Source organism: Carcharodon carcharias, chromosome 6 (assembly GCF_017639515.1).
Source record: "Carcharodon carcharias isolate sCarCar2 chromosome 6, sCarCar2.pri, whole genome shotgun sequence".
Classification (NCBI taxonomy): domain Eukaryota; kingdom Metazoa; phylum Chordata; class Chondrichthyes; order Lamniformes; family Lamnidae; genus Carcharodon; species Carcharodon carcharias.
Genome location: NC_054472.1, coordinates 124887621 through 124912894, shown reverse-complemented (window position 1 = coordinate 124912894; position 25274 = coordinate 124887621).

The following is a 25274-nucleotide window of genomic DNA, read 5'->3' as shown; positions in this document are numbered from 1 at the left end:
AGGGATGAATTTTTGTTGTCTCCCAAATTACTCCCAGGAACTCCTGCCATTGCTGTTCCACTGTCTTTCCTGACAGGCTCATCTCCCAGTCAATTCTGGCCAGCTCCTCCCTCATGCCTCTGTAGTTGCCTTTATTCAACTGTAATACTGTTACATCTGATTCCAGCTTTTTCCTCTCAAATTGCAGGGTAAATTCTACCATATTATGGTCACTTCCTCCTAAGGGTTCCTTCACCTTAAGCTCCCTTATCAAATCTGCCTCATTACACATCACTAAATCTAGAATTGCCTGTTCCCTAGTGGGCTCCACCACAAGCTGCTCCAAAAAGCCATCTCGTAGAATTTCCACAAATTCCTTTCTTGGGATCCACTTCCAACCTGATTTTTCCAGTCTACCTGCATATTGAAATCCCAATCTAAGCCTCCTCCGGAGGTCCCCAGCATCACAGATGTCAGTCTTCAGCCAATTCGATTCAGTCCACATGATATCAAAAAACGGCTGAAGACAATGAATACTGCAAAAGCTATGGGACCTGACAATATTCCGACAATAGCACTGATAACATGCACTCCAGAACTTGCTGTTCCCCTAGGCAAGCTGTTCCAGTACAGCTATAATATTGGCATCTACATGGCTAGGTAGAAAATTGCCCAGGTATGTCCCGTATACAAAAAAAAGCAGGACAAATCCAACCTGGCTCATCAGTCTACTCTCAATCATCAGTAAAGTAATGGAAGGGGTCTTCAACAGTGCTATCAAGTGACACTTGCTTCGCAATAACCTGTTTATTGACGCTCAGTGTGGATTCCGCCAGAGCCACTCGGCTCCTGACCTCATTACAGCCTTGGTTCAAACATGAACAAAAGAGCTCAACTCCCGAGCTGAGGTGTAAGTGACTGCCCTTGACATCAAGGCAGCATTTGACCGAGTGTGGCATCAAGGACCCCTAGCAAAACTGGGGTCAATTGGGAATAAGGGGGAAAACTCTCCTCTGATTGGAGTCATACCTAGTACAAAGGAAGATGGTTATGGTTGTTGGAGGGCAGTCATCTCAGCTCCAGGACATCACTGTAGGAGTTCCTCAGGGTAGTGTCCGAGGCCCAACCATCTTCTGCTGCTTCATCAATTATCTTCCCTCAATCTGAAAGTCAGAAATAGGATGATCACTGATGATTAGACAATGTTCAGCACCATTCGCGGCTCCTCAGACACCGATGCAGTCCATGTCCAAATGCATCAAGAGCTAAACAACATCCAGGCTTGGGCTGACAAGTGGCAAGTCACATTCACATCACACAAGTGCCAGGCAATAGCCACCTCCAACAAGAGAGAATCTGACCATCACCCCTTGACATTCAATGTCATTAGCATCGCTGAAACCCCATTATCTACATCCTGGGGGTTACCATTGACCAAGAATTGAACTGGACTAACCATATAAATACTGTGGCTAAAAGAGCAGATCGGAGGCTAGGAATCCTGCTGTGAGCAACTCACCTCCTGACTTCCCAAAGCCTGTCCACAAGCATTAGTCAGATACTCTCTACTGACCTAGATAAGTGCAGCTCCAACAACACTCAATAAACTTGACACCATCCAGGACAAAGCAGCCCACTTGATTGGCACCTCATCCACAAACATTCACTTCCTCCATCAGATGCACAGTGGCAGCAGTGTGTATCACCTGCAAGATGCACTGCAGAAATTCATCAAGGTTCCTTAGACAACGCCTTCCAAACCCACAACCACTACCATCTAGAAGGACAAGGACAGCAGATAGATGGGAACACCACCACCTGGAAGTTCCCCTCCAAGTCACTCAGCACACTGACTTGGAAATATATCCCCATTCCTTCATTGTCGCTGGGCTAAAATCCTGGAACTCCCTCCCTATCAGCATTGTGGGTGTACCTACACCACATGGATTGTAGCAGTTCAAGAAGGCAGCTCACCATTACCTTCTCAATTAAGGATGGGCAATAAATGCTGGCTTAGACAGAGGTGCCCACATGCCATGAATTAAAAAAAAAACACACCTTGGTGGAATTCTTCAGCTCATTAAACCTTTTCTGTTACTAGATCCAGGTCTGAGTACCACACTTTGATTACTGATAGCCATGCCTCCTTGGTGACTGGCCTCCTCCTGCCATCCTCAGTGAAGATGATCTGTTTGTGCCCTCGCTGCACCAATTATCAGATCCAGGGTTGTGTCTGTTAACCAGGTGTTGGGTGGGAGAGGGGATCCTGAGTGTAGTGTCCAATTATTCATTGATTCTATGTTTCATCATGTGAGTCTGTTTACTATTGATGCTCACTGTGCTTGATTAGTGAAGTCTAGGCCTGGACTCGAGAGAAGTAAACAAACTGTAGAAGTTGCTGGAAGCTAGAACTGTAAGCATGGAACAGACATTCAAAGCACTGTGAATAAAACCTCATAAAGCTTGCTTTGTCATTTTGGCATAGACCTGAGAGATAAAGGACAGAAAATTATGCTTGGCCGGGACATGCAAGCACACGACTCGGCCGAGTGTAAAATGGCACATAATGATGCCAGGCGAGCGTCCCGATGTCACCGTGCAGTCCTGTGATATTTTGTTCGGTGGGCACGTGTCGTAGCCGACAGCACGCCCACCAACAGTTAATAGGCCTATTAAGGCCATTAAAAAGTTAATTAAATTCAAATTTACGCTGCCTGCCCAACTTAACAGTAATTTTTTATCTGAAATCAGTTCATCTCCCTAAGGCAGAGAGTTGCCTCAGGGAGATTATGTAGCGCGCACTCACGTGTATGCACGAAGATCGCACTCGTCCGGCTCACACTCCTCCTCACCGCCCGCACAGGCAGTACTGAGCTAGGCCAGCATTTATTGCCCATCTTTAATTGCCCTTGAGAAAATGATGGTTAGCCACCTTCTTGAACCACTGCAGTCCGTGTGGTGTAGATTCACCCACGGTGCTGTTAGGGAGGGAGTTCCAGGACTTTGAGCCAGCAACAGTGAAGGCATCCCGGAAGGCTTCCCCCCTGAGCCCACCGAGCCTGCCCGCCCCCACCAAGCCCACACACCAAGGGCAAAATTCTGCCCAAAATGTACAACAAAATGGCAACAAGGATGATGAAGAAAAGTTTAAATTTACCGATTCCTGCACCTTTCCTTTCCTTGCAGGGAGACCCACCCATGCTGTGGGATCTATGAATTTCAGGGTTCAAAGCCTACTTTCTCACTCCAGGAATGGATGACAAAACTTGTACATTGCCTCAGAAAAGAAGGCCAGCGAATATTCAAAAAGCTCACAGAGAACGTGTTTAAGTTTGATAAAGCAATAAGTGCTCTTGAAAAATACTTTGGTCCAAAGAAATGTGTGATGGTTGAACTATATGCATTCAACCAGAGATGCCATGGAAATAGTGAGCCCATAAAACAATGCTTCCACTGTTGCTGGGTCAAAATCCTGGAACTTTCTCCCTATTATCACTGTGGGTGTATCTACACCACATGGACTGCAGTAGTTCAAGAAGGTTGCTAACCACCATTTTCTCTACGGCAATTAAAGAGGGGAAATAAATGCTGGCCTAGCCAGTGACGCCCATATCCTGTGAAAGAATTAAAAAATGTGACAGCTTTCTGGCAATTGGCTTCTACATGTAAATTTGGCGCGCAAACCAACAAATTAACTTGTGACCAATTAATTAAAAAGGCTTCAATTCAATGAATTCGGGAATGTCTCCTCATGGAGGATGATAATTTAACCTTAGAAAAAGCCACAGCCTTGGCAGTCCAAATCGAATCTGCCATTTTTAATTCAAAGAGGTTACACAGAAATGCACCCTCAGACTCAGGATTGACAATACAGCTTGCCCAACCAGCTCAAGTGCAAGGGTTATGGATAAAGGTTCATGCAACAGAATTGATCACACTGAACCACAACCTCAAATTCATAAATCTCAAGGCAGTCATCAGAGACATTCATATCTCAAAGACTATTTCTGTCCTTAAACGGACAAGCTGAACTCTAAGAAATGACTCAATGTACATATGTTTTTTGTTAAGGATGCTTTAATTTAAAATAAGGTCCTTAGGTTTACAAGGGGGAAAAGATGTCGTGTTAAATTGTTCAATGGCTCTGTTTAATTATGTGAGTCTCACCGTGCTTGATTAGTTAAGCCTGGGTGTGGACTCAGAGGGCAGCATCTTCCGGTCGTCGAGTGGGGTCAGGGCCCGCTCGCCGACATGTAAAATGACAGGGGGATATGTCGGGACGCATGCATGTCATTTAGATTTTCAGTTTGCCAAACTATCAATGGCCTATTAGGGCCATTAAAGAACTAATTAAGATGATTAATGGACTTGCCCATCCAACCTTAGGGTTGGCGAGCAGGCTGGGAGCCCAGGGGAGCTTCAGAAAAAACATGAAACCTCATCCATGGGCGGGGTGAGGTTTCATGAGGGTATTTAAATTTTTATGAAATGTTTCAATATAAGTTATGGACATGTCCCAACACTTTGCCTCAGGGGGATCTGTGAGCTCTTTTGCATGCATGTGCGGAAGATCGCACTCCTGACTGAGGGAATACCCCCCATCCCCCGCCCCCAGCCCGCACAGGGAGCGCACAGCATTTCCTGGCAGTAGTCATGCTGGGCGGGCCTTAGTTAGCCTGCCCATGTAAAATGGCGGCATCCCCCCAACTGGGGGAAAATGTTGCCCAGAGAAAAGTGAACGAAATGTAGAAGCTGCTGGAAGCTAGAGCTGTAAGCATAGAGCACCCAATTTAAAACAATGTGAGTAAAATCTATTACACGCATAGAAACTGGTGTATCATCTCTGACATATAAAATATACAACAGTGAGGGCAGCCCTTCCTTGGAAAAAAAACAAACAGAGGGTGGAGCTGGATGGTAATCCAGTGGGCAGAGGCAAAAATTGGGTTGAAAGTTATAACTAATTCTTTGATCTTGATTAGCATGAACTTGTTACACTTTTGCTTATTTCCAGCAAGATCTCTGGCCAACTGGTTTGAGCCCACCAGAACATCATAATGAATGGGAAATGGACCGAATCAGGGCCATTAGGGACAGAAGAAACATATCCATCCATGTTTCCATCTTCTTTCTTAACCTGGTCTTACTCAACCAGGCATTCAGCTCTTTGTCCATGTTATCTGCTCTAAAAAAACCTGTACTTTTAATTAATTTTATTAGTTCAATCTTTGCTGTGTTTCTTTTCCTTACGCAAGCAAATTGTCGTCGCTTGTTTAGAATGATAAATATGAGCCTTTTTTTTTAGAAAACATGAAATTTGTAATGTTTTGTCCATTCAAAGTCAATGTGACTAAGATTTTAAAAAGTGAAACACAACAAACTTATATGGTATTAACAAATTAAAAAATAAATAAATCTTGCACATTAAAGATCGTAAAAAAAGCAAGGTTTAAGATGCAATATCCTTAATCTTGCATAGACATTAACAGAAAAGATGGGATCATTAAAACCTAATAAAATATTAATACCCTACAAAAGCTGCATGGAAGCACACTGCTTTCAGAAAAATATGCAACTGTACTTGAGGATATTTATGTAGACTCAGTGTTCTGTATTTGAAACATTATTATATTAGGTAAACAGGCATTGTAATCTTCACTTTTAATGTTTAGTTTGAGTTTGGCAATGAGAAAGCTGTTGTACCCTAATGCCATGATATGCTCTTCAGAAATGGCAGCATTTAATTAAGAGCAATTAGCTGTCGCCCTGCAGAGCAGGTTTCAAGTAGCAACTGTCCCCATTTGCAAATGACAGCCTTGGACGTCAGTCAGTTGTTCTACAGTTCAAGATCAGTTTGTTAGGCAAAAAAGGGCAGCAGAGAGATTTTGCTCAGCAAGCCCTATTGTTGGACCTGGCCAAGCACAGAAGCAAGATTCGGGTCTCAGCTGTTCAGGACAACTTATATTTACCCAGCCAATATCATGGTGTTTGTCATAGGTGAGTGCCACTCTGTGATTGCTGCTGCTTGACAAAATATGCTGCATATTGTTTGTGCACTAAAAAAAAAGTTTTAATGAGGACCAGAAAGGAGACTGCTTTAAGTAGGATATGGCCTGGATGCCTTAGGATTTCAATGATTATGCAACGAATCTGCTGACTTTGTTGAATGCAGATCCTAGCACCCATTGCTCACGTATCCTGCTCTGATGTTGAAGTCGAATTTGACCTGTGCTGACAGTTGATGCCTCAATAATAACACTCAAGATTGTCCTGAATTGCTATACTTAGCACCTGGACTGAGGAGTAGTCACATATATCTTGGTCTAATCCAGCTGGTTTGAGTGATTTTTTTTCATTTACTATTGATGTGGAGGGATTCATAAATTTTCCTTACTTCTAAGTAAATTTGTGTGATCATTACGTTTCATAACATGCTGATGGGATATTTGGTGTGTTGTATGCCTGCATCTGTCATCACCATTTGGAAATTATGGATTTTTAATTGTTTTGTTTTGCATAGTTGCAACTTTATTTTAATTGATAAAAATCTTTAAATAAAACATTTTAGAAAACACTGACATGAAAAAATACATGAAATGAAGATATGTATTGTACAAATATTGAACAATATCAGGGCAAATTGATTTGGTGTGGCATCCTATGATAAGTCCTATTTCTACACTCACCACATGTAGGCCGGGATTTTCTGTGCCGGCCGGCTTTGGGCGTGTTCAGTGGCGTGAGCGGACAATATGGAGCTCACAGCGTGAAACCAGTTTGCCATTGTCCACTCAGCCCATCGATGGCAGGCCGCATTTCCCGCTATCGGACGTCAGGAACCTCATTGTAATACATCAACATGTCATCATTATAAGGCCAGCCTGCCGGATTCATCCCCTTGCTGGATTGTCCGCCCATGTCAGAGGGAAAGCCGATGTGTTTCAAAACAGCACATAAGTGATGTGCACCTGGCAGGCTGCACTTTGCTCAGGACTTCAAGGTTTGTTTGCTACCTTGCAGTCAGGACTCGCAGTCATCAGTGCCAAGCTTCACAGACAGCAGCACATTACTTTAGGGGGGGTTCATGGGTAGGTCTCTATCTACCAAATCAACCATATGTTGGGTGGCTTTTCAATGGCTGCAAGGCTAGGGCTTGCTTGGAGAAGGAGGAAAAGTGGCCTCAGGCAAAAGAAGAGGCTGCAGGATGAGAGCTGTATAGGGGAAGGAGGGTATCCCAGGGTGTGTGTGGGGGTACATGTTGATCTGTGCAAGTGGCCTCAAGAGGGTGTGGGCTGAGGAGGCAGCCTCCAGAGGAGATGAGGCCAGGTGGACATGTGAGGGTACATGTGACAGAATGTGTGGTGATGTCCCTTAAGCTGGCAGTGAGTGAGATGCCAGTGAATGTGTGATGGGCTTGAGTGTATGAGTTTAGAGTGATGAGATGCTTGCCTTGCCCTGGCTGCAGGGATGCGATTATTCATCTTTTATCTGCATTGGATGGCCAATCTCTTCTGTGCAGCATTGGCACTAACCACCACTGTCACTGCCTGCCATGCTGGATTGGTGATGCTGCTGCAGGTCCTGCGGCCAGAGTAGGGTTGAGGACAGCATGGTGGACCTCCACAGCATCCAAATGGCATTCCAGTGACGTGTCATTAAACCGGGAGACTGCAGTCTTTTTGTCTTTCTTGGACATCTTCTTTGCAATAGCTGTGGGCTGGAAGCACTGAGATGCGGTGCATGTGGCTAGACTTTAAGTATGTCGCCTGGCATAATGAAGGGGCGAGGTGATGGCGTGGTGGGTGAATGAGAGCCTGCCCACTGCGAAAACGGCACGTTTCCTGGGAATGCATAAAAATGTGGCGGGTTTGGGACGGTGCGGCGTGAAAACCCACCATCGCGGCCGGCGGGTAAAACATCGTTTTACCTGCCCGCTACTGCGCTTTGTGCAAATCTGGGACAATTCTGGCCATAGTGTTTGTTTTTAACGTTTGTTTTGAGGAATTTTGTGACCTTCACTCCAATTGTAACAGAATTTTTGTTGAGGTGAATGTGATCTCTTGCATTCTATGGCCATGTGATTGGATTGGCATCTCTGGTAGAATTATTTCTAAAATTTCATTTTTGACGGCCTGCCTTCAACTACATTCCTGCCATTGGTTATCTGACATCCATCATCATGGCACACTAGCTGTCTATACCAACTAGAATGCAAACAGATCCTTTATTAATAAAAGCAGAAAATGATGGAAATATTCAGGAGGCCTGATAGCATCTGTAGAGAGAGAAACAAAGTTAATGTTTCAGGTTGATGACCTTTCATCAGAACTCTTCATTAACCTGTTAGATGATTCTTGACAATCAAACAAACTTTACACCTCTCCCCGTCATCTCTGATAGTCTTACAATTAACAGAATTGTTCAAAGAAAATGAAAAAAACACACAATTTTCTTAATAAGCCTATGGCTTTTCTTCGAAGTTGCCTGCAGTATTGTCCGAGAGATTAATCTTCACTTCTTGGAGAATCAGGTGGGTTGGCAAACCTACTGTGTGATGACAGTACTTTTCACACTCTGTTGGGGTGACACAGGCCATTAATAAAGTGGGAAATAGAGATCAACACTGTCACATTTTACAAAGTGGAGCGTTTCTATTTCTACTCATCACCATCTGTTGGCAAAGAGTCTGCTGGATGAGTGCTGTGACATCACCACAAACACACTGCATGCACTTTGAAGATGTGGCACTGCTGGTTAAATTCATCTGAAGATTAAGTCAAACATTAAACAAGTAAAATCCATGAAAAAATTCACAAGATGTATAAAATCTTATACTTCTCAAGTGTTGTACATGTGTATGACTGAAGATAAATAAAATTTTCTTATGATTGTTGTAAATCATTGCATTTCTACTTTAATTTTATTAATATTTTACAGCTGATGTGTCAAAAATAGAGTTGAACTGATAAAAAATAGCATTCTGAAGTAACCAGAATTATAGAATTCAACCTCAATCCAAAAAAGCCTCAATTTTGGATGGTTAATGATGTGATTTTACTATGCTATCAATAATAAGAACAAGTATAAAGGGAAATGAAATATGTCTCTGTCTTGTATACCATTATTTTCCCTATGTCACCTTGAGTTTCATATCACTACAGCAAGAGTGGCATCAGAGAAGTTGTCAGTTAGAAAGTTTGTGACGCAGTAAATTGCTTTTAACCTGGCCTATTGTTTTCTAGAAGAACGTGTATCGGGATGTGGGAAAGGGGAAAGAGAGGTGCAATTCTTGCGGGCTTGTAACAGAAAGTGCAGTTATTATCCTTGATTTTGTTGACCGAACTACGGCTAAAATATTTCTTTCAATAGAGTCAATATGCAGTAGTTTTGTTCTAGACCTTATAGTTAATAGAAAATGTGTCTATTTCTTGGTAGCCAAAGGAGACCCGCACGTTGCCTACTGGCATTTGCATGAATATTTGGATTTAGCATTGGGAATGCCTCAGTATTTGCCCCCTGCAGCTGAGTCTGAAAATAAGCATAAAATGAAGTAAAATTTGCTGTAATTTTTAGGAAGGGATTAATCCTTCAGTCAGCATACATATCACATTTCACAAGTTAGCATCTTTATAGCAATTCCTATAACACTATGGGGAGAATTTTCTTCCCGTCGGGCGGGCTGGTCAGGAATGGGTGTGGGCGGGCACGCAGCCGATTGCCACCTGCGATTGGCTGCGCACTGCCATTTTACGTAAGCGGGTCAATTAAGGCCCACCCAGCATGACATGCACCCAGAACTGCTCAGTGCTACCTGTGTGGGTGGGGGGGAGGAGGGAGAGTCAGGGCCTGCGCTCTTTGGCACATAAGCATGAAAGAGCGCAGAAATCTCCCTGAAGCATGCAGCTGCCTCAGGGAGATTAAGAAAAGTCATAAAAATGTGAAAATTAAAAAATAAAATTATCCAGACATGTCCCCTCATGTGACATGTTTATGAATTTACATGAAACATTTTATTAAATTAATAAGCCCTACGTGAAACCTCACCTCGCCCGTGGATGAGGTACCATGAAAAATGTGAAGGCCGCCTGGGCTCTTCGCCTGCCCGCCAACCTTAAGGTTGGATGGGCAGCCCTGACAAGTACTTCAATTAGCTGATTAATGGCCTCAATAGACCTTTGACAGTTCGGCAGGCACGCAGCTGACTCCTGTGCGCGGCCGCCTAACTGAAGATCAGAATGACATGTGGTAACATAGGGACACATGCCCGTGGTTGCCACGCGTCATTTTACGCGCGTTGTGTGGGGCCCACCCCCTCACGTTGACCAGAAGATTCTGCCCTATGTATTAGTTGCTACTCAGACATATGCGGCAGCTCTAGTAAGATTGCAAAATCACTCAAGAACGCAACATGGATAAGAACATAAGAAATAAGAGCAGGAGTAGATCATTCGTCCACTCGAGCCTGCTCTGCCATTCAATGAGCATGGCTGATCTTCTTGTGTTTCAATTTCTACATTCCCATCTAACCCTGATAACCTTTGATTCCCTTGCCTAACAAGAATCTAACTCCGCCTTAAAAATATTCAATGACCCCCACCTCCACCACCTCCTGAGGTAGAGAATTCTAGTCGCATTGCATCAGAGAGAAAAAACTTCTCCTCATCTCTGTCCTAAAAGGGCCACCCCTAATTTTAAAACAGTGCCCCCTAGTCCTGGACTCAACCATAAGAGGAAACATCCTTTTGACGTCCACCTTGTCAAGGCCATTCAGGATCTTATATACTTCAATCAAATCACCCCTCACTTTTCTAAACTCAAGTGGAAACAAGCCCAGTCTGTCCAACTTTCCCTCAAAAGTCCACTCACTCATTCCAGGTATCAATCTGGTAAACCTCCTTTGAACCACCTCCAATGCATTTACATCCTTCCTAAAATAAGGAGACCAAAACTGCACACACTATTCGAGTTGCTATCTCACCAATGCCCTGTACAACTGAGGTATAGCATCCTTACTTTTATGTTCAACCCCTCTCGTAATAAAGGATAGCATTCCATTAGCCACCTTAATTACTGGCTGTACCTGCATACTAACTTATTGTGACTCATGTACGAGAACACCTAGATTCCTCTGCACCTCAGAATTATGCAGCCATTCTCCATTTAAGTAATATTCTGTTATTTTGTTCTTCCTGTCAAAGTGAACAACTCCACATTTTCCTACATTAAACTCCATTTACTAGATCTTTGCCCACTTGATCAACCTAGCTATATCTATCTGCAACCTCCTCATGTCCTCTTCACAACATACTTTCCTACCTATCTTTGTGTCATCTGCAAACTTAGCTACCATGTCTTCACTCCCCTCATCTCAGTCATTAGTGTAAATCATAAAATGTTGAGGCCTCAGTACAGACCCCTGTGGGACTCCACTTGTCAAATCCTGCCAATCATAAAAAGACCATTTATGCATACTCTCTGCTTTCTGCCAGCCAGCAAATCTTCTACCATGCTAATATGTTACCCACTACCATGCACTTTTATTTTCTGTAATAATCTTTGATGTAGCACTTTGTCAAATACTTTCTGTAAATCCAAGTACAGTATGTCTACAGGCTCCCCTTTATTCACTGCGCATGTTACTCCTTCAAAAAACTCCAATAAGTCGGTTAAACATAATTTCCCTTTCACAAAACCATGCTGACTCTTCCCTATTGCCTTGTGCTCTTCTAAGTGCCCAGCTATAACCTCCTGAATGATTGACCCTAATAATGACAGACGTCAAGCTAATTGGCCTATAGTTTCCTGTTTTCTGCCTCCCTTCTTGAATAGAGGGGTTATATTTGTTACTTTCCAATCTGATGGAACCTTCCTAGAATCTAGCGAATTTTGGAAAATTAACACTATCGCATCAACTACCTCATTATTCACCTCTTTTAAGATCCTAGAATGTAGTCCATCAGGACCTGGAGACTTGCCAGCCCACAGCTCCATCAATTTGCTCAGTAATGTTTCCCCCGTGATTTCAATTTCATCAAGTTCTTATCTCTCATTCATCCCCTGATTTGCAGCTAATACTGGAATGTTTTTTGTAGTGAACACAGAAGCAAAATATTTGTTCATTTCTTTTGCCATTTCCTTATTATCTACTATTAACTCCCCACTGTCACTCTCTAGAGGACCAACACTCAGTTTACTTACTCTTTTCTTTTTTAAATACCTGCAGAAACTCTTGCTATCCGTTTTTACATTTCTAGCTAGCTTCCCCTCAAACTTAATTTCTTTCTCCTGATTAACTTTTTAGTCATTCTCTGCTGTTCTTTATATTCTGTCCAGTCATCTGTCCTGCCACTCATCTTTGCGGAGTTGTATGCTTTTTCCTTAAGTTTGATGCTTCCCTTAACACCTTTAGTTAACCACGGATGGTGGGTCCTGCCCTTAAAATTTTTCTTTATAGTAGGAATGTAATTATTCTGAATACTCTGAAATATCCTCTTAAATGTCTGCCACTGCTTCTCTGTTGACCTATCCTCTAGCTTAGTTTCCCAGTTCACTTCAGCTAGCTCAGCTTTCATCCCCACATAGTTGCCCTTATTTAAGAATAAGATACTAGTCTCAGACCCACTCTTCTCCCTTTCAAACTGGATGTAAAATTCAACCATATTGTGGTCGCTGCTACCTAGGATTGCCTTTGCTCTGAGGTCATTAATTAATCCTGTCACATTACACAAGGAAATGGCAGAAGAAATTAACAAATGTAACCTATTCTCTGATTCTGGTTCCAGAACACTGCCCTAAGAAACTATCTCAAAAGCATTCTAAGAGCTCCTTATCCAGGCTACTACTGCCAATCTGATTGTTCCAGTTTATGTGTAGGTTAAAATCACCCATGATTATTGCCATCCCTTTATCACAAGCACACAATATTGTCTCTTGAATACTTTGTCCTACACTGTGACTACTGTTAGGGGGGCCTGTAGACCACTCCCACTAATGACTTTTTCCCATTGTTATTCCTCATCTCCACCCAAACTGATGCTACATCCTGATCTCCTGAACAAAGGTCATCTCTAACTATTGCACCAATGCCCTCTTTGATTAACAGTGCTACCCCTCCAACTTTACCTAGCTCCCTATTCTTCTTGAATGTCATGTATCCTTCAATATTAAGGGCCCAAATTTTGCACTAACCCCCCCAAAGAAGCATTGTTGCAGAATGAGATAGGGGCTCTAAAATTACTTGGTTTGTGATTCCAGCGATTTTGGTGGTATTGTGCTTGAAACTGTCCTCTAGTGCAGATTCTGGTGGAGCTTGTGAGATCAGGTGGGCACAAGTGCACAAGACCACCTCCAGCATCTGCCTAGCCATGTTGACGGGTATGGGGTAGTGCACGGTGGTGGCTTAAGGGGGAAGGTTTTTCTGGACTGTTCAACTGTGTTTAGTGCTTTGTATAGATTTCTTAAATTCTTTCTTTGAATACAGAGCCTCTTACCAAGAAATTTGGATGCATAAGTCACTGCAATCTTCATGAGATTTGTTCAAGGGGTGCTTCTAGTTGGAATTACAGGGTGGAACTATTGGAACCACAGAGGAATCTCTGGCTCAAGTAATTTGATTTACATTTATTTTAATTGAATTTGTGATGATTTTTGAGACAATATGAGGTATGATTTTTATGAATTAGTGCTTCCAGTGCAAGTTTTTCATGCCACTGAACAGAAAATCATGCAGTTACAGATGACGGGTCAGTTGAAGACCTGTCTGTATGCTGTGATATTTCAGGAAATTGAAGGCTTCATGGCACTGTTCAAAATTAGCAGAATCTCACAGTGTCTAGCTCATAATCCCCCTTTACGATGTTTCCCATATTATACCAATGACTGCACAATGAAAAGTTCTTAATTGGCTGTAAAGTGCCTTGGTATCCTGAGGTAATGAAAGGCACTCTAAATGCAAGTCTTTTTTCTCCTTCAAACAGCGCTAATAGAAGAGCTTAACTAGTCATTCATCTCATTGCTGTTAATGGAAACCTGCTGTGTGCAAAATAGCTGCTCCATTTGCATACATACCAGACAATGCACTTCAGAATAATTCATTATATGTGCAATGTTTTGGGACATTTAAGTGGTGCAATTCTTTCTTCATTCCTTGCTTGTTTAGAAATAAATGAACAGTCCGTTTTTTCCAAGTATATAAAAAGAAAGATGGTAGCTAGATTAAACATTGGCCCCTTAGAAGCAGAGACAAGAGAAATTATTATTGGGAATGATGAAATGGAAGAGACATTGAACAAATATTTTCTGTCTGTCTTCACGGCAGAAGACCCAAGTTGCATACCAGAAATAGAGGGTAACCTAGGTGCTACAAAGAGTGAGGAAATGAAGGAAGGTAATATTGGCAGAGAATAAAATAATGGAGAGACTCAACGGACTTGAGTATTGCTGAAAAAAGAGACGTATCGAAGCTTTTTGTCTTGCACTCATCTGGACACTTTGCAAGAATACCAATATAAGGGGGAAAACAACAATTTATACTTTATGAGAAAAGAGTGCTGATTGGTTGGCAAGTGGACTCTGGCAGAGGTGTTGCTGTGTCTCTTTTTTCAGCAATGCTCAAGTTCTGTACTACCAAACGACTATGTGTAAACTCAAGGGATAAAATCCAACAAATACTCAGGAACTTTTCTCTGATTCACACTTGGAATTCCTAACCATATGCACTTGCTAAATAGCTAAAGCCACACAAAATGTATTATGTTCTTAATTTACATTCAAACATAGAAAGATAGAAACTAGGAGCAGGAATAGGCCATTTGGCCCTTCGAGCCTGCTGCGCCATTCATTATGATCATGGCTAATCATCCAACTCAATAGCCTGCTCCCGCTTTCTCCCCATACTTTTTGGTTCCTTTCATCCCAAGAGCTATGTCTAACTCCTTATTGAAAACATAGAATGTTTTGGTCTCAACTATTTTCTGTGGTAACGAATTCCACAGGCTCACCACTCTCTGGGTGAAGAAATTTCTCCTCATGTCAATCCTAAATGGTCTACTCCATATCCTCAGACTGTGACCCCTGGTTCTGGACTCCCCCACCATCGGGAACATCCTTCCTGCATCTACCCTGTCTAGTCCTGTTGGAATTTTAGAGGTTTCTATGGGATCCCCCCTCATTCTTCTGAACTCCAGCAAATATAATCCTAATCGACTCAATCTCTCCTCATATGTCAGTCCCACCATCCCAGGAATTAGTCTGGTAAACCTTCGCTGCATTCCCTCTATAGCAAGTACATCCTTCCTCAGATAAGGAGATCAAAACTGCACGTAGTATTCCAGGTGTGGTCTCACCAAGGCCGTGTACAATTGCAGCAAGACATCCCTGCTCCTGTACTCGAATCCTCTGGCTTTGAAGGCCAACATACCATTTGCCTTTTTTACCGCCTGCTGCATCTGGCATGCTTACCTTCAGCGACTGGTGTACAAGGACACCCAGGTCTCGTTGCACATTCCCCTCTCCCAATTTATATCCATTCAGATAAAAATCTGCTTTCCTGTTTTTGCTACCAAAATGGATAACCTCACATTTATGCACATTATACTGCATCTGCCATGCATTTGCCCACTCACTCAGCTTGTCCAAATCACACTGAAGCATCTCTGCATCCTCCTCACAGCTAACCCTCCCACCCAGCTTTGTGTCATCTGCAAATTTGGAGATATTACATTTAGTTTCCTCATTTAAATCATTAATATATATTGTGCATAACTGGGGTCCTAGCACCGATCCCTGTGGTACCCCACTAGTCACTGCCTGCCATTCAGAAAAAGACCCATTTATTCCCACTCTTTGTTTCCTGTAGGCCAACCAGTTTTCTATCCATCTCAATACACTACCCCCAATTGCATGCGCTTTAATTTTACATGCCAATATCTTACGTGGGACTTTGTCGAAAGCCTTCTGAAAGTCCAAATAAACCACATGGCTCCCCCTCATCAACTCTACTAGTTACATCCTCTCAAAATTCCAGTAGATTTGTCAAACGTGATTTCCCTTTCATAAATCCATGCTGACTCTGTCCGATTCTGCCACTGTTTTCCACGTGCTCAGCTATTAAGTCTTTTATAATGGACCCTAGAATTTTCCCCACTACTGATGTCAGGCTGACTGGTCTATAATTCCCTGTTTTCTCTCTGCCTCCCTTTTTAAATAGTGGGGTTACATTAGCTATCCTCTAAACTGTAGGTACAGTTCCAGAGTCTATGGAATCTCAGAAGATGACCATCAATGCCTCCACTATTTCTAGGGCCACTTCTTTAAGTACTCTGGGATGTAGATTATCAGGCCCTGGGGATTTATCAGCCTTCAATCCCACCAATTTCCCCAACACCATTTCCCTACTAATACTGATGTCTTTCAGTTCCTCCCTCTCACTAAACCCTGTGTTCCCCAACATTTCTGGTATGTTATTAGTGTCCTCCTTTGTGAAGACAGATCCAAAGTGTGTATTTAGTTGGCCAGCCATTTCTTTGTTCCCCATTATAAATTCCCCTGTTTCTGACTGTAAGGGACCTACATTTGTCTTCACCAATCTCTTTCTCTTCACATACCGATAGAAACTTTCACAGTCAGTTTTTATGTTCCCTGCAAGCTTACTCTTGTACTGTTATTTTCCCCTTCTTAATCAATCCCTCGGCCCTCCTTTGCTGATTTCTGAACTGCTCCCAATCCGCAGGCCTGTTGTTTTTTCTGGCCAATTTGTATGCCTCTTCCTTGCATCTAATAGTATCTCTAATTTCTCTTGTAAGACATGATTTAGCCACCTTTCTTGTTTTACTTTTGCGCCAGACAGGAATAAACAATTGTTGCAGTTCACCCATTCGTCCTTTGAATGTTTGCCATTGCCTATCCACCATTATCCCTTTAAGTAATGTTTCCCAATCCATCATAGCCAACTCGCGCCTCATACCATCATAGTTTCCTTTATCAAGATTCAGGACCCAAGCCTCAGAATTAACTACGTCACTCTCCATCTTGATGAAGAATTCTATCAAATTATGGTCGCTCATCCCCAAGGGGCATCGCACTAGATTGTCAATTATTCCTTTCTCATTACACAATACCCAATCAAGGATGGCCTGTTCTCTCATTGATTCCTCAATGTATTGGTCCAGAAAAACATCCAGTATACACTCCAGGAATTCCTCCTCTATGGTGTTGTTACTAATTTGATTTGCCCAATCTATGTGCATATTAAAGTCGTCCATTATTACAGTTGTTCCTTTATTACATGCTTGTCTAATTTCCTGTTTAATGCCATTCCCAACATCACCACTATAGTTTGGGGGTCTATATACAACTCCCACTAACGTTTTTTGCCCCTTAGTGTTTCTCAGCTCTACCCATACAGATTCCACATCATCAGAGCTAATATCTTTCCTCACTATTGCGTTCATTTCCTCTTTAACCAACAATGCAACTCCACCGCCTTTTCCTTTTTGTCTGTCCTTCCTAAATACTGAATATCCCTGGATGTTCAGTTTCCACCCCTGGTCACCCTGCAGCCATATCTCCGTAATTCCAACTATATCATACCTGTTTACATCTATTTGCAAATTTAATTCATTCACTTTATTGCGAATGCTCCTCGCGTTAAGGCACAAAATCTTAAGGCTTGTCTTTTTCACATTACTTGTCCCGTTCCCACTATTTTTCACTAAGGACCTGCTTCATTCTTGCCCTTGATTTCTCTATCACTTTACTGTCTTTTGTTCCTGTCTTTGATTCTCCTTCCTCTGACTCCTTGCATAGGTTCCCATGCCCCCTGCCATTTTAGTTTAAATCCTCCCCATCCATTCTAGCAAATGTTCCACCTACGACATCAGTCCCGGTCCTGCCCAGGTGTAACCCGTCCAATTTGTACTGGTCAACCTCACCAGAACCGATCCCAATGGCCCAGGAATCTGAAACCCTCCCCTTCACACCATCTCTTCAGCCATGTATTCATCCGATATATCCTGCTATTTCTACTCTGACTGGCATGTGGCACTGGTAGTAATCCTGAGATCACTACCTTTGAGGGTCCTACTTTTCAACTTACTTCCTAACTTCCTATATTCTGCTTTTAGGACCTCATCCTCTTTTTTACCTATGTCGTTTGTACCAATGTGTACCACAACCACTGGCTGTTCACCCGCCCCCTTCAGAATGTCCTCTAGCTGCTCTGAGACATCCTTGACTCTAGCACCAGGGAGGCGACATATCATCGTGGAGTCTCATTTGCAGCCACAGAAATGCTTATCTATTCCCCTTACAATTAAATCCCCTATAACTATTGTGTGCCCACACTTTTTACTCCTCCCCTGTGCAGCAGAGCCAACCACGGTGCAATGGATTTGGCTGTTGCTGCTTTCTCCTGGGAGGCCATTCCCCCCAACAGTATCCAAAGCGGTATATCTGTTTTGCAGGGGAATAGCCACAGGAGATTCCTGCACTGCCTGCCTAGTCCCTTTGCTTTGCCTGGTGGTCACCCATTCCCTTCCTGCCTGTGGACTCTTAGCCTGTGGTGTGACCACCTCTCTATATGTGCTATCCACTTGGAGATGTTTTAAAACTAGTTCTTCTATTCTTTTCCAATATGCACCTTGTAAGTTTAAGTACAAGGACAGAATGGCCCCATGGGCTCTCACACAGCATAGCAATTTGCATAAGAACACTAAGAGTAAGAACATAAGAAATAGAATATTCAATATGCTCATTGCTGATCTTTGCCTTCGCCTCTACTTTTCCACCTGATTCCCATGGCTCTGATTCCCTAAATATCAAAACCTTTACCTGTCTGAGCCTTAAATATGTTAGACAAAGGACCATCCACAATCCTCTGGGTTATAGAATTCCAAAGATCCACAAACACGTGAGTGAAGAAATTTCCCCTAATCGGAGTTCTAAATGATTATCCCCTTATCCTGAGACTATACCGCACGTGTCCTAGATTCCCCTGCCAGTAGAAATAACTGTTCAGTATCTATGCTCTCAAGTCCCTTCATCATCTTATATGTTTCCATGTGGTCACCTCTCATTCCATGAGGTCACCTCTCATTCTTCTATACTCCAGAAAATATGGTCCAAATTTACTCAGCCTCTCTCATTGAAGAGACCAATCTAGTGAACCTTTGCTTTACCACCTTCAATGCAAGTAGATCCTTCCTTAGATATGGAGATCAAAGCTGCACACAGTATTCCACGACTTGAATTTTAAGCTAAGCGGACAAGTGTGATCTGTGGGCCTGGGACCAGTTGGGAAATGGGCCGCCGATCGCAATCAGCCCCCAACCACAATTTCATGCTGGCTGGCCAGTTAATGGCCAGGCAGGGTGAAGCACAAACTGATACAAGCAGCACTACCTGGGTTGGGGTGGGAGGAGGGTGAGCACTGAAGTCAGCGTGGGTGCATACTGAAGAATGTAAATACAAAAAATAAAGATTTCAAAAACCGGGAAAAACTGCCCACGCATCAGAAACTGTCACCTCAACATTTACAACATGAAAATTCTGTCCAAACATTTTTTTTATTTAATGCGGAAACCCCATCCCACCTTTGGATGAGGTTTCCTGAAAAATGCAAAGGCTGATTTGCCTGCCCGCCAACTATAAGGTTGGATGGACAGTGAAAAATTACAGTTTAATTGCGCCATTAGTAGGCTTAATAACCCTCTTAATTGTCAGCGGGCGCGCTTCCAACTTTAGCGCGCACCTGCTGACTGGATTATCGTACAAGTGTGCGATGATGTCGGGATGCTCACCTGATGTCATCGCACACTACTTCACGCTCGAACATGTTGAATACGCACCTGCACGCCAAGCGAAAAATTCTGCCCCAGATGTGATCTCACCAAAGCCCAAACAATTGTAGCAAAACTTCTTTATGCTTGTACTCCAATCCCCTTGCAAAAAAAGGCCAACATGCCGTTTGCTTTCAGAATTGCTTGCTGTACCTGCATGGTAACTTTCTGTGCTCCTTGCATGAGTACGCTCATTTGCCGCTCTAGATCAATACATACAAGTTTCATGCCTTTTAAAAAATATTTTGCCTTTCCAAGAGTGAATAACCTCACACTTCCCCACATTATACTCCACCTGCCACCTTGTTGCCCACTCACAGGCTGGTATTTTGTTGAACCGAGAGAAGCCAAGGCCACTGATTGGACAACTGTCAGTTCTCCAGTGGAATCGATTGCCCTTCACGTTCTGTATCCCGCCCCTCCACCTGGCTAAATCGTCAGGAGGAAACCCATCAACAATCCCTAAGACTGACCCGCAGCAATTTAACGCTGAGAACAGCATCAGTTGCTTTAAGGTGAGATTTCTGTCCCATCTCGAAAAGAAATCCTGCTTAGAGACCTGGCAGCTCTCTAGTCCCAACAGCCAAGAGCGGAGGCCACTGCTAGGATTACAGGTAGTCCCACCACACTGAGGTGTCCAGGTAAGTCTAGAGTTGGGGGTCTTGGCGAGGGTGGTGAGGTTGTTAGGTTCAAGAAGCTGGGGGGACGGTTAAAGGGAAGAATGACTGTGAAGAGGGTGCATTCAATGGGCCCAGGGAGCCCAGAGGGGTGGTCCTTACCTGATGCCAGCCTGCACAGCTAAGCTGCCAGGTTCCCTGCATGTCGTGGAACACCCTCCCACCATAAATCGACCACTTAAGGTCCTCAACAGGCCCAAGAGCAAATGGGCCACCTGATGCCTATTGGGTGATATTATTTATTCATGCGCTAACCAAATCTAAAAGCTATGTCATTCACACAAGATACACTCAAGAAAGATACAATTAAAGAAAATAGTGCATTTTTACAAATGTTAAACCACAAGAATAGTTACTAGTTCAGGTGTTGGGTTCATAGTAGAAGAACAGTTGCTGTTGCCCCAATAAAGAAAGGAGTCTTTCTGCAGGCTTGAATTGTAGTTCAGATGGGTTCAAATAACTGAAGTCAGATTTCTGGATTGTTGCGGGATTCCCTCAAAGAGACGAATGTTCAGCAGGTCACAAAGCTGGGCACTTGTGGTTTGCATATCAGAAGGTCAAATTTCTTTACAGATGGACTTTGAATTTTGGACTCAGGCTGGGAGGCTCTTTTAAGATGACTGGCCTCTGAGTCCTTAAAGGGAAAGAAGACACAGCTATAGAGTAAATGGTTAACTCTAATGATAGCTACTGAGCATTTGCATAAGGTCACAACTATGTCACTCACTGAGAGAAGATGACTAAGAAGCTCCAGCTATGTCTTGGTATTACATAACCTTTGTAAATTGTATGGAAATAAATGTGCTTTCAATAAATCACCATTACCTCCAGCAAGATCTCTTCTAGAGGAAGGAGCTAACAACTTCCAAGATAAAACCACAATAACAGATCATGGCAGCAGTGACTACACCCACAGAGGAACAGTAGAAAATGGCAGGTAAACCTCAAATGAAACCTAGCAACAGGGCAAAAAAACAGAACATGCTGGAAAAACTCAGCAGGTCTAACAGCATCTGTGGAGAGAAAAACAGAGTTAACGTTTCAGATTCATATGACTCCTCTTCAGAACTAAAGGGAAGTAAATATGTGATGAAATTTATACTGTAGAAGGAGGGTGGAGCAGGTGAAGCTGGATAGAAGGCCAGCGATAGGTGGGGGCAAAGGATAGATTGACAGATGTCATGGACAAAAGGACAAAGTGGGTGTTAATGGCAGTGGTACTGGCTAAAGGAGGTGCTAATGGTGGCATTAAGGTAAGAAAGCAGAATGTGGTAATAGCAGGACAAGGGTAAGCCCTCTGAAAAGAACAATGACCTGAATTTTTCCCGCATCGGGTGGGCTCGGCGGGAACAGGTGGGGGCGGTCGCGGAGCCAACCGCCACCTGCGATCGGCTTCACAACACCATTTTATGCATGCGGGCCAATTAAGGCCCACCCAGCGTAATACACGAGCAGCAGTGCAGCGCTACCTCTGCAGGCAGGGGAAGGAGGAGGACTCAGGCTCAGTGTTCTTCCGTGCATGCACACAAAAGAGTGTTTCAATCTCCCTGAAGCACGGAGCTGCCTCAGGGAGATTGAAGCGCTTTTTAAAAAAAAATAAATGCAACAAAAATTTAATGCAACATGTCCCCTCATGTGACTGTGTGACATGAGATGGGACCTGTTTTTATTTTTCAGAAAAGCTTTTTATTTAATTCGTAAAAGCTTTAGGAAACTTCATCCTGCTTGTGGATGAGGTTTCCTAAAACACGTTAAGGCCGCTTGGCCTTTTCGCCTGCCCACCAACCGTAAGGTTGGATGCTCAGTGTAAACTTGAAATGAATTACTTTGTTAATGGCCTTAATCAGCCTTTCACTTATCGACGGGTGCGCAGCCAACTCGGCATGTGCCAGCTGAGCGAAATATCGCTAGACGCGCGATGACATCGGGACGCATGCCAGACATCATTGCACATCATTTATGCTCTGGCATGTCAGGCCCACCCCTACACGCTAAATATAAAATCCTGGCCAACATGCCCACCTATTTCCATTATTTTTAAATGTATTTCCATCCACTGTTTTATCTCTACCTTTTAGCCTATTTCAATCCCTTCCCCCGACCCCACCCCCACTAGGGCTATCTGTATCTTGCTCGTCCTGCTTTCCACCCTTAATGTCACCTATTAGCACATTTCTTAGATAATATCACCACCATCAACACCTCTTTGTCCTTTTGTCTATGATATCTTTTGGCTATCTCCACCAATCACTGGCCCTCTATCCTGCTCTACCTGTTACACCCCCCTTAAACCAGCTTATATTTCACCTCTCTTCTTTTTTTCCTTAGTTCTGTTGAAGAGTCATACGGACTGGAAATGTTAACTGTGTTCCTCTCTGCAGATGCTGTCAGACCTGCTGAGTTTTTCCAGGTATTTTTATTTTTGTTTTTGTTATGAACAAGTGACAGATGGTCCTTTTGGAGGTGGAATGGGGGGAGGAGACGGTGGTGGGTTAAAAGATCGAAAATAGGATAAAAGGTGGGGATAAAACAATTAATAAATGAATAAAAATTAAAATGAATAAAAATAAGCTCTCATGCCCACATGTCCTTCCTTAGCCTGCTGCATTGTTCCAGTGAAGGCCAATGCAAACTGGAGGAACAGCATCTCATCTTCCGACTAGGCACTTTGCAGCCTTCCGGACTTAACATTGAGTTCAACAACACCAGACCGTGAACTCTCTCCTCCATCCTCGTCCCTTTTTTATGCCTTTTTCCATATTCATTTTTATTATTTTTAAAACAAATTTTTATCCACTTATTTACATTTTTATTTATTTTCCTTTTTATTCATTGTTTTATCCCCACCTTTTATCCTATTTTCGATCTTTTTACCCCACCACTCTCCCCCTCCACTCCCACATGGGCCATCTGTCACCTGTTCATGTTGTTCTTTTCAGAGTGCTTACCCTTGTCCTATTACCACATTCTGCTTTCTTACCTTAATACCACTATCAGCTCCTCCTTTAGCCAGTACCACTACCATTAACACCCCCTTTGTCCTTTTGTCCATGACATCTTTGTCATTCTCTCCTTTGCCCCCACCTATCACTGGCCTTCTACCCAGCTTCACCTGCTCCACCTCCCTTAAATAGTATAAATTTCATTACATTTTTACTTCTCTTTAGTTCTGAAGAAGAGTCATATGAACTCGAAATGTTAACTCTGTTTTTCTCTTCACAGATGCTATTAGACGTACTGAGTTTTTCCAGCATTTTCTGTTTTTGTTTCAGATTTCCAGCATCCACAGTATTTTGCTTTTATCCCAGCAACAGGGCAGCTCAGAGGGTGAAGGACATCAAGGCCAACAAAAAGATGACAAAATAACAAGGGTAGCCCAGCGACTAGCAAGACAAGCAGCACTGAAAAAGACAACATCAAACCGGGGTGAGAAATGGCTACTATTTTGCCCCTACCAGAATCCTTTCAAAATATAGAGGGCCCCAGACAGGCTGAACAATGGCGAAATTGGATAAGTTGTTTTACCTGGTAACATAATGCCTCAGGTCTTATGAGTAAAGAGAGAAAAGATCAAGTTAGCACTTTGTTATACGCTGTTGTTGGGAGCATAGCAGCTAACATGCTGGCCAGACAGGGGACGAAAGAAGAGAGAGTCTCCTACGAGGATGTTGTCCAGACCTTTGGCTCATACTTCAGTCTTCGTAAAAAAGTTGTCATAGAGAAGGCGACATTTAATTGGCGCTGTCAAAAACAGGGTGAAGGGATTGACTCATTCATCAATGAACTGTACCACCTAACTGAAAATTGTGAATAAGGAACATTAAAAGACAACCTGATCAGAGATAGAATATTTGTTGGCAGTTTTAGGTGAGATTCTCTCTGACTTCTTAAAATCTTAGGAAGATTTAAAATTAAGCAAAGCTGGACAATTGGACAGACAGGCGAAAGAGCGGAGGTAGAATAAGGCTTTTGTCAGAGATATTTCCCAAGAACAGCCTGATTAAGCCATTCAATTTGTTGGTTGTAAAACCTGAAAATATAGCAAGGCAACAATCAGGGAAACACCCTGAGAAGGAACCTCCGTTCAAGAAATTCAAGACCTCGACATCAAGGGAAGCACCTTCCTAGGAGAAATAAAGGAAAATACAGACCAGCACTGGAGTGCTGGCATTGATGTAAATGGACATCTGACTTAATTCAAGTTGGACACATCTCAGTGTTACCTGGCAGAGTTCCATGGCTGCATAATGTGACTTAGCACTATTCTATAGTCCTCTATTCAACTCCAAGGTCCGGGGAATCAAGTTAAATGTTCAAGGACAACTAGATATGACACTGAAATACAAAGATAAATACATTTCTGAAACATTGTACATTATCAAGAATTAAGAATGCTCTTTATTGAGCAGAAAGGCCTGAAGCTCTTAACCTGCAAAAACACACGTAATGAATTTATGAGGGAATTCCCCAAACTATTTACAGGTTTAGGTAAGCTGAAGACTGTGCATCACATTACTCAAAACAGATGCTAAAACCACTTGTCTATTCATGCCAAGGAAGGTCCCACACCTACTTCTGAAAAGAATTAGAACTGAAATAGTAACAATGCTGCAACAAAGAATCACATTGCCAGTCACCAAACCAACCATGTGGTGTTATGGTATGGTACCAGTCCCAAAGCCTAATGGTTCCATTTGAAACTGCATTGATCTATCTTCCCTCAACAAGGCAGTGGAAAGAGAAATACATCCAATGACTTTAGTAGATAAGAACTTGGCCAAGC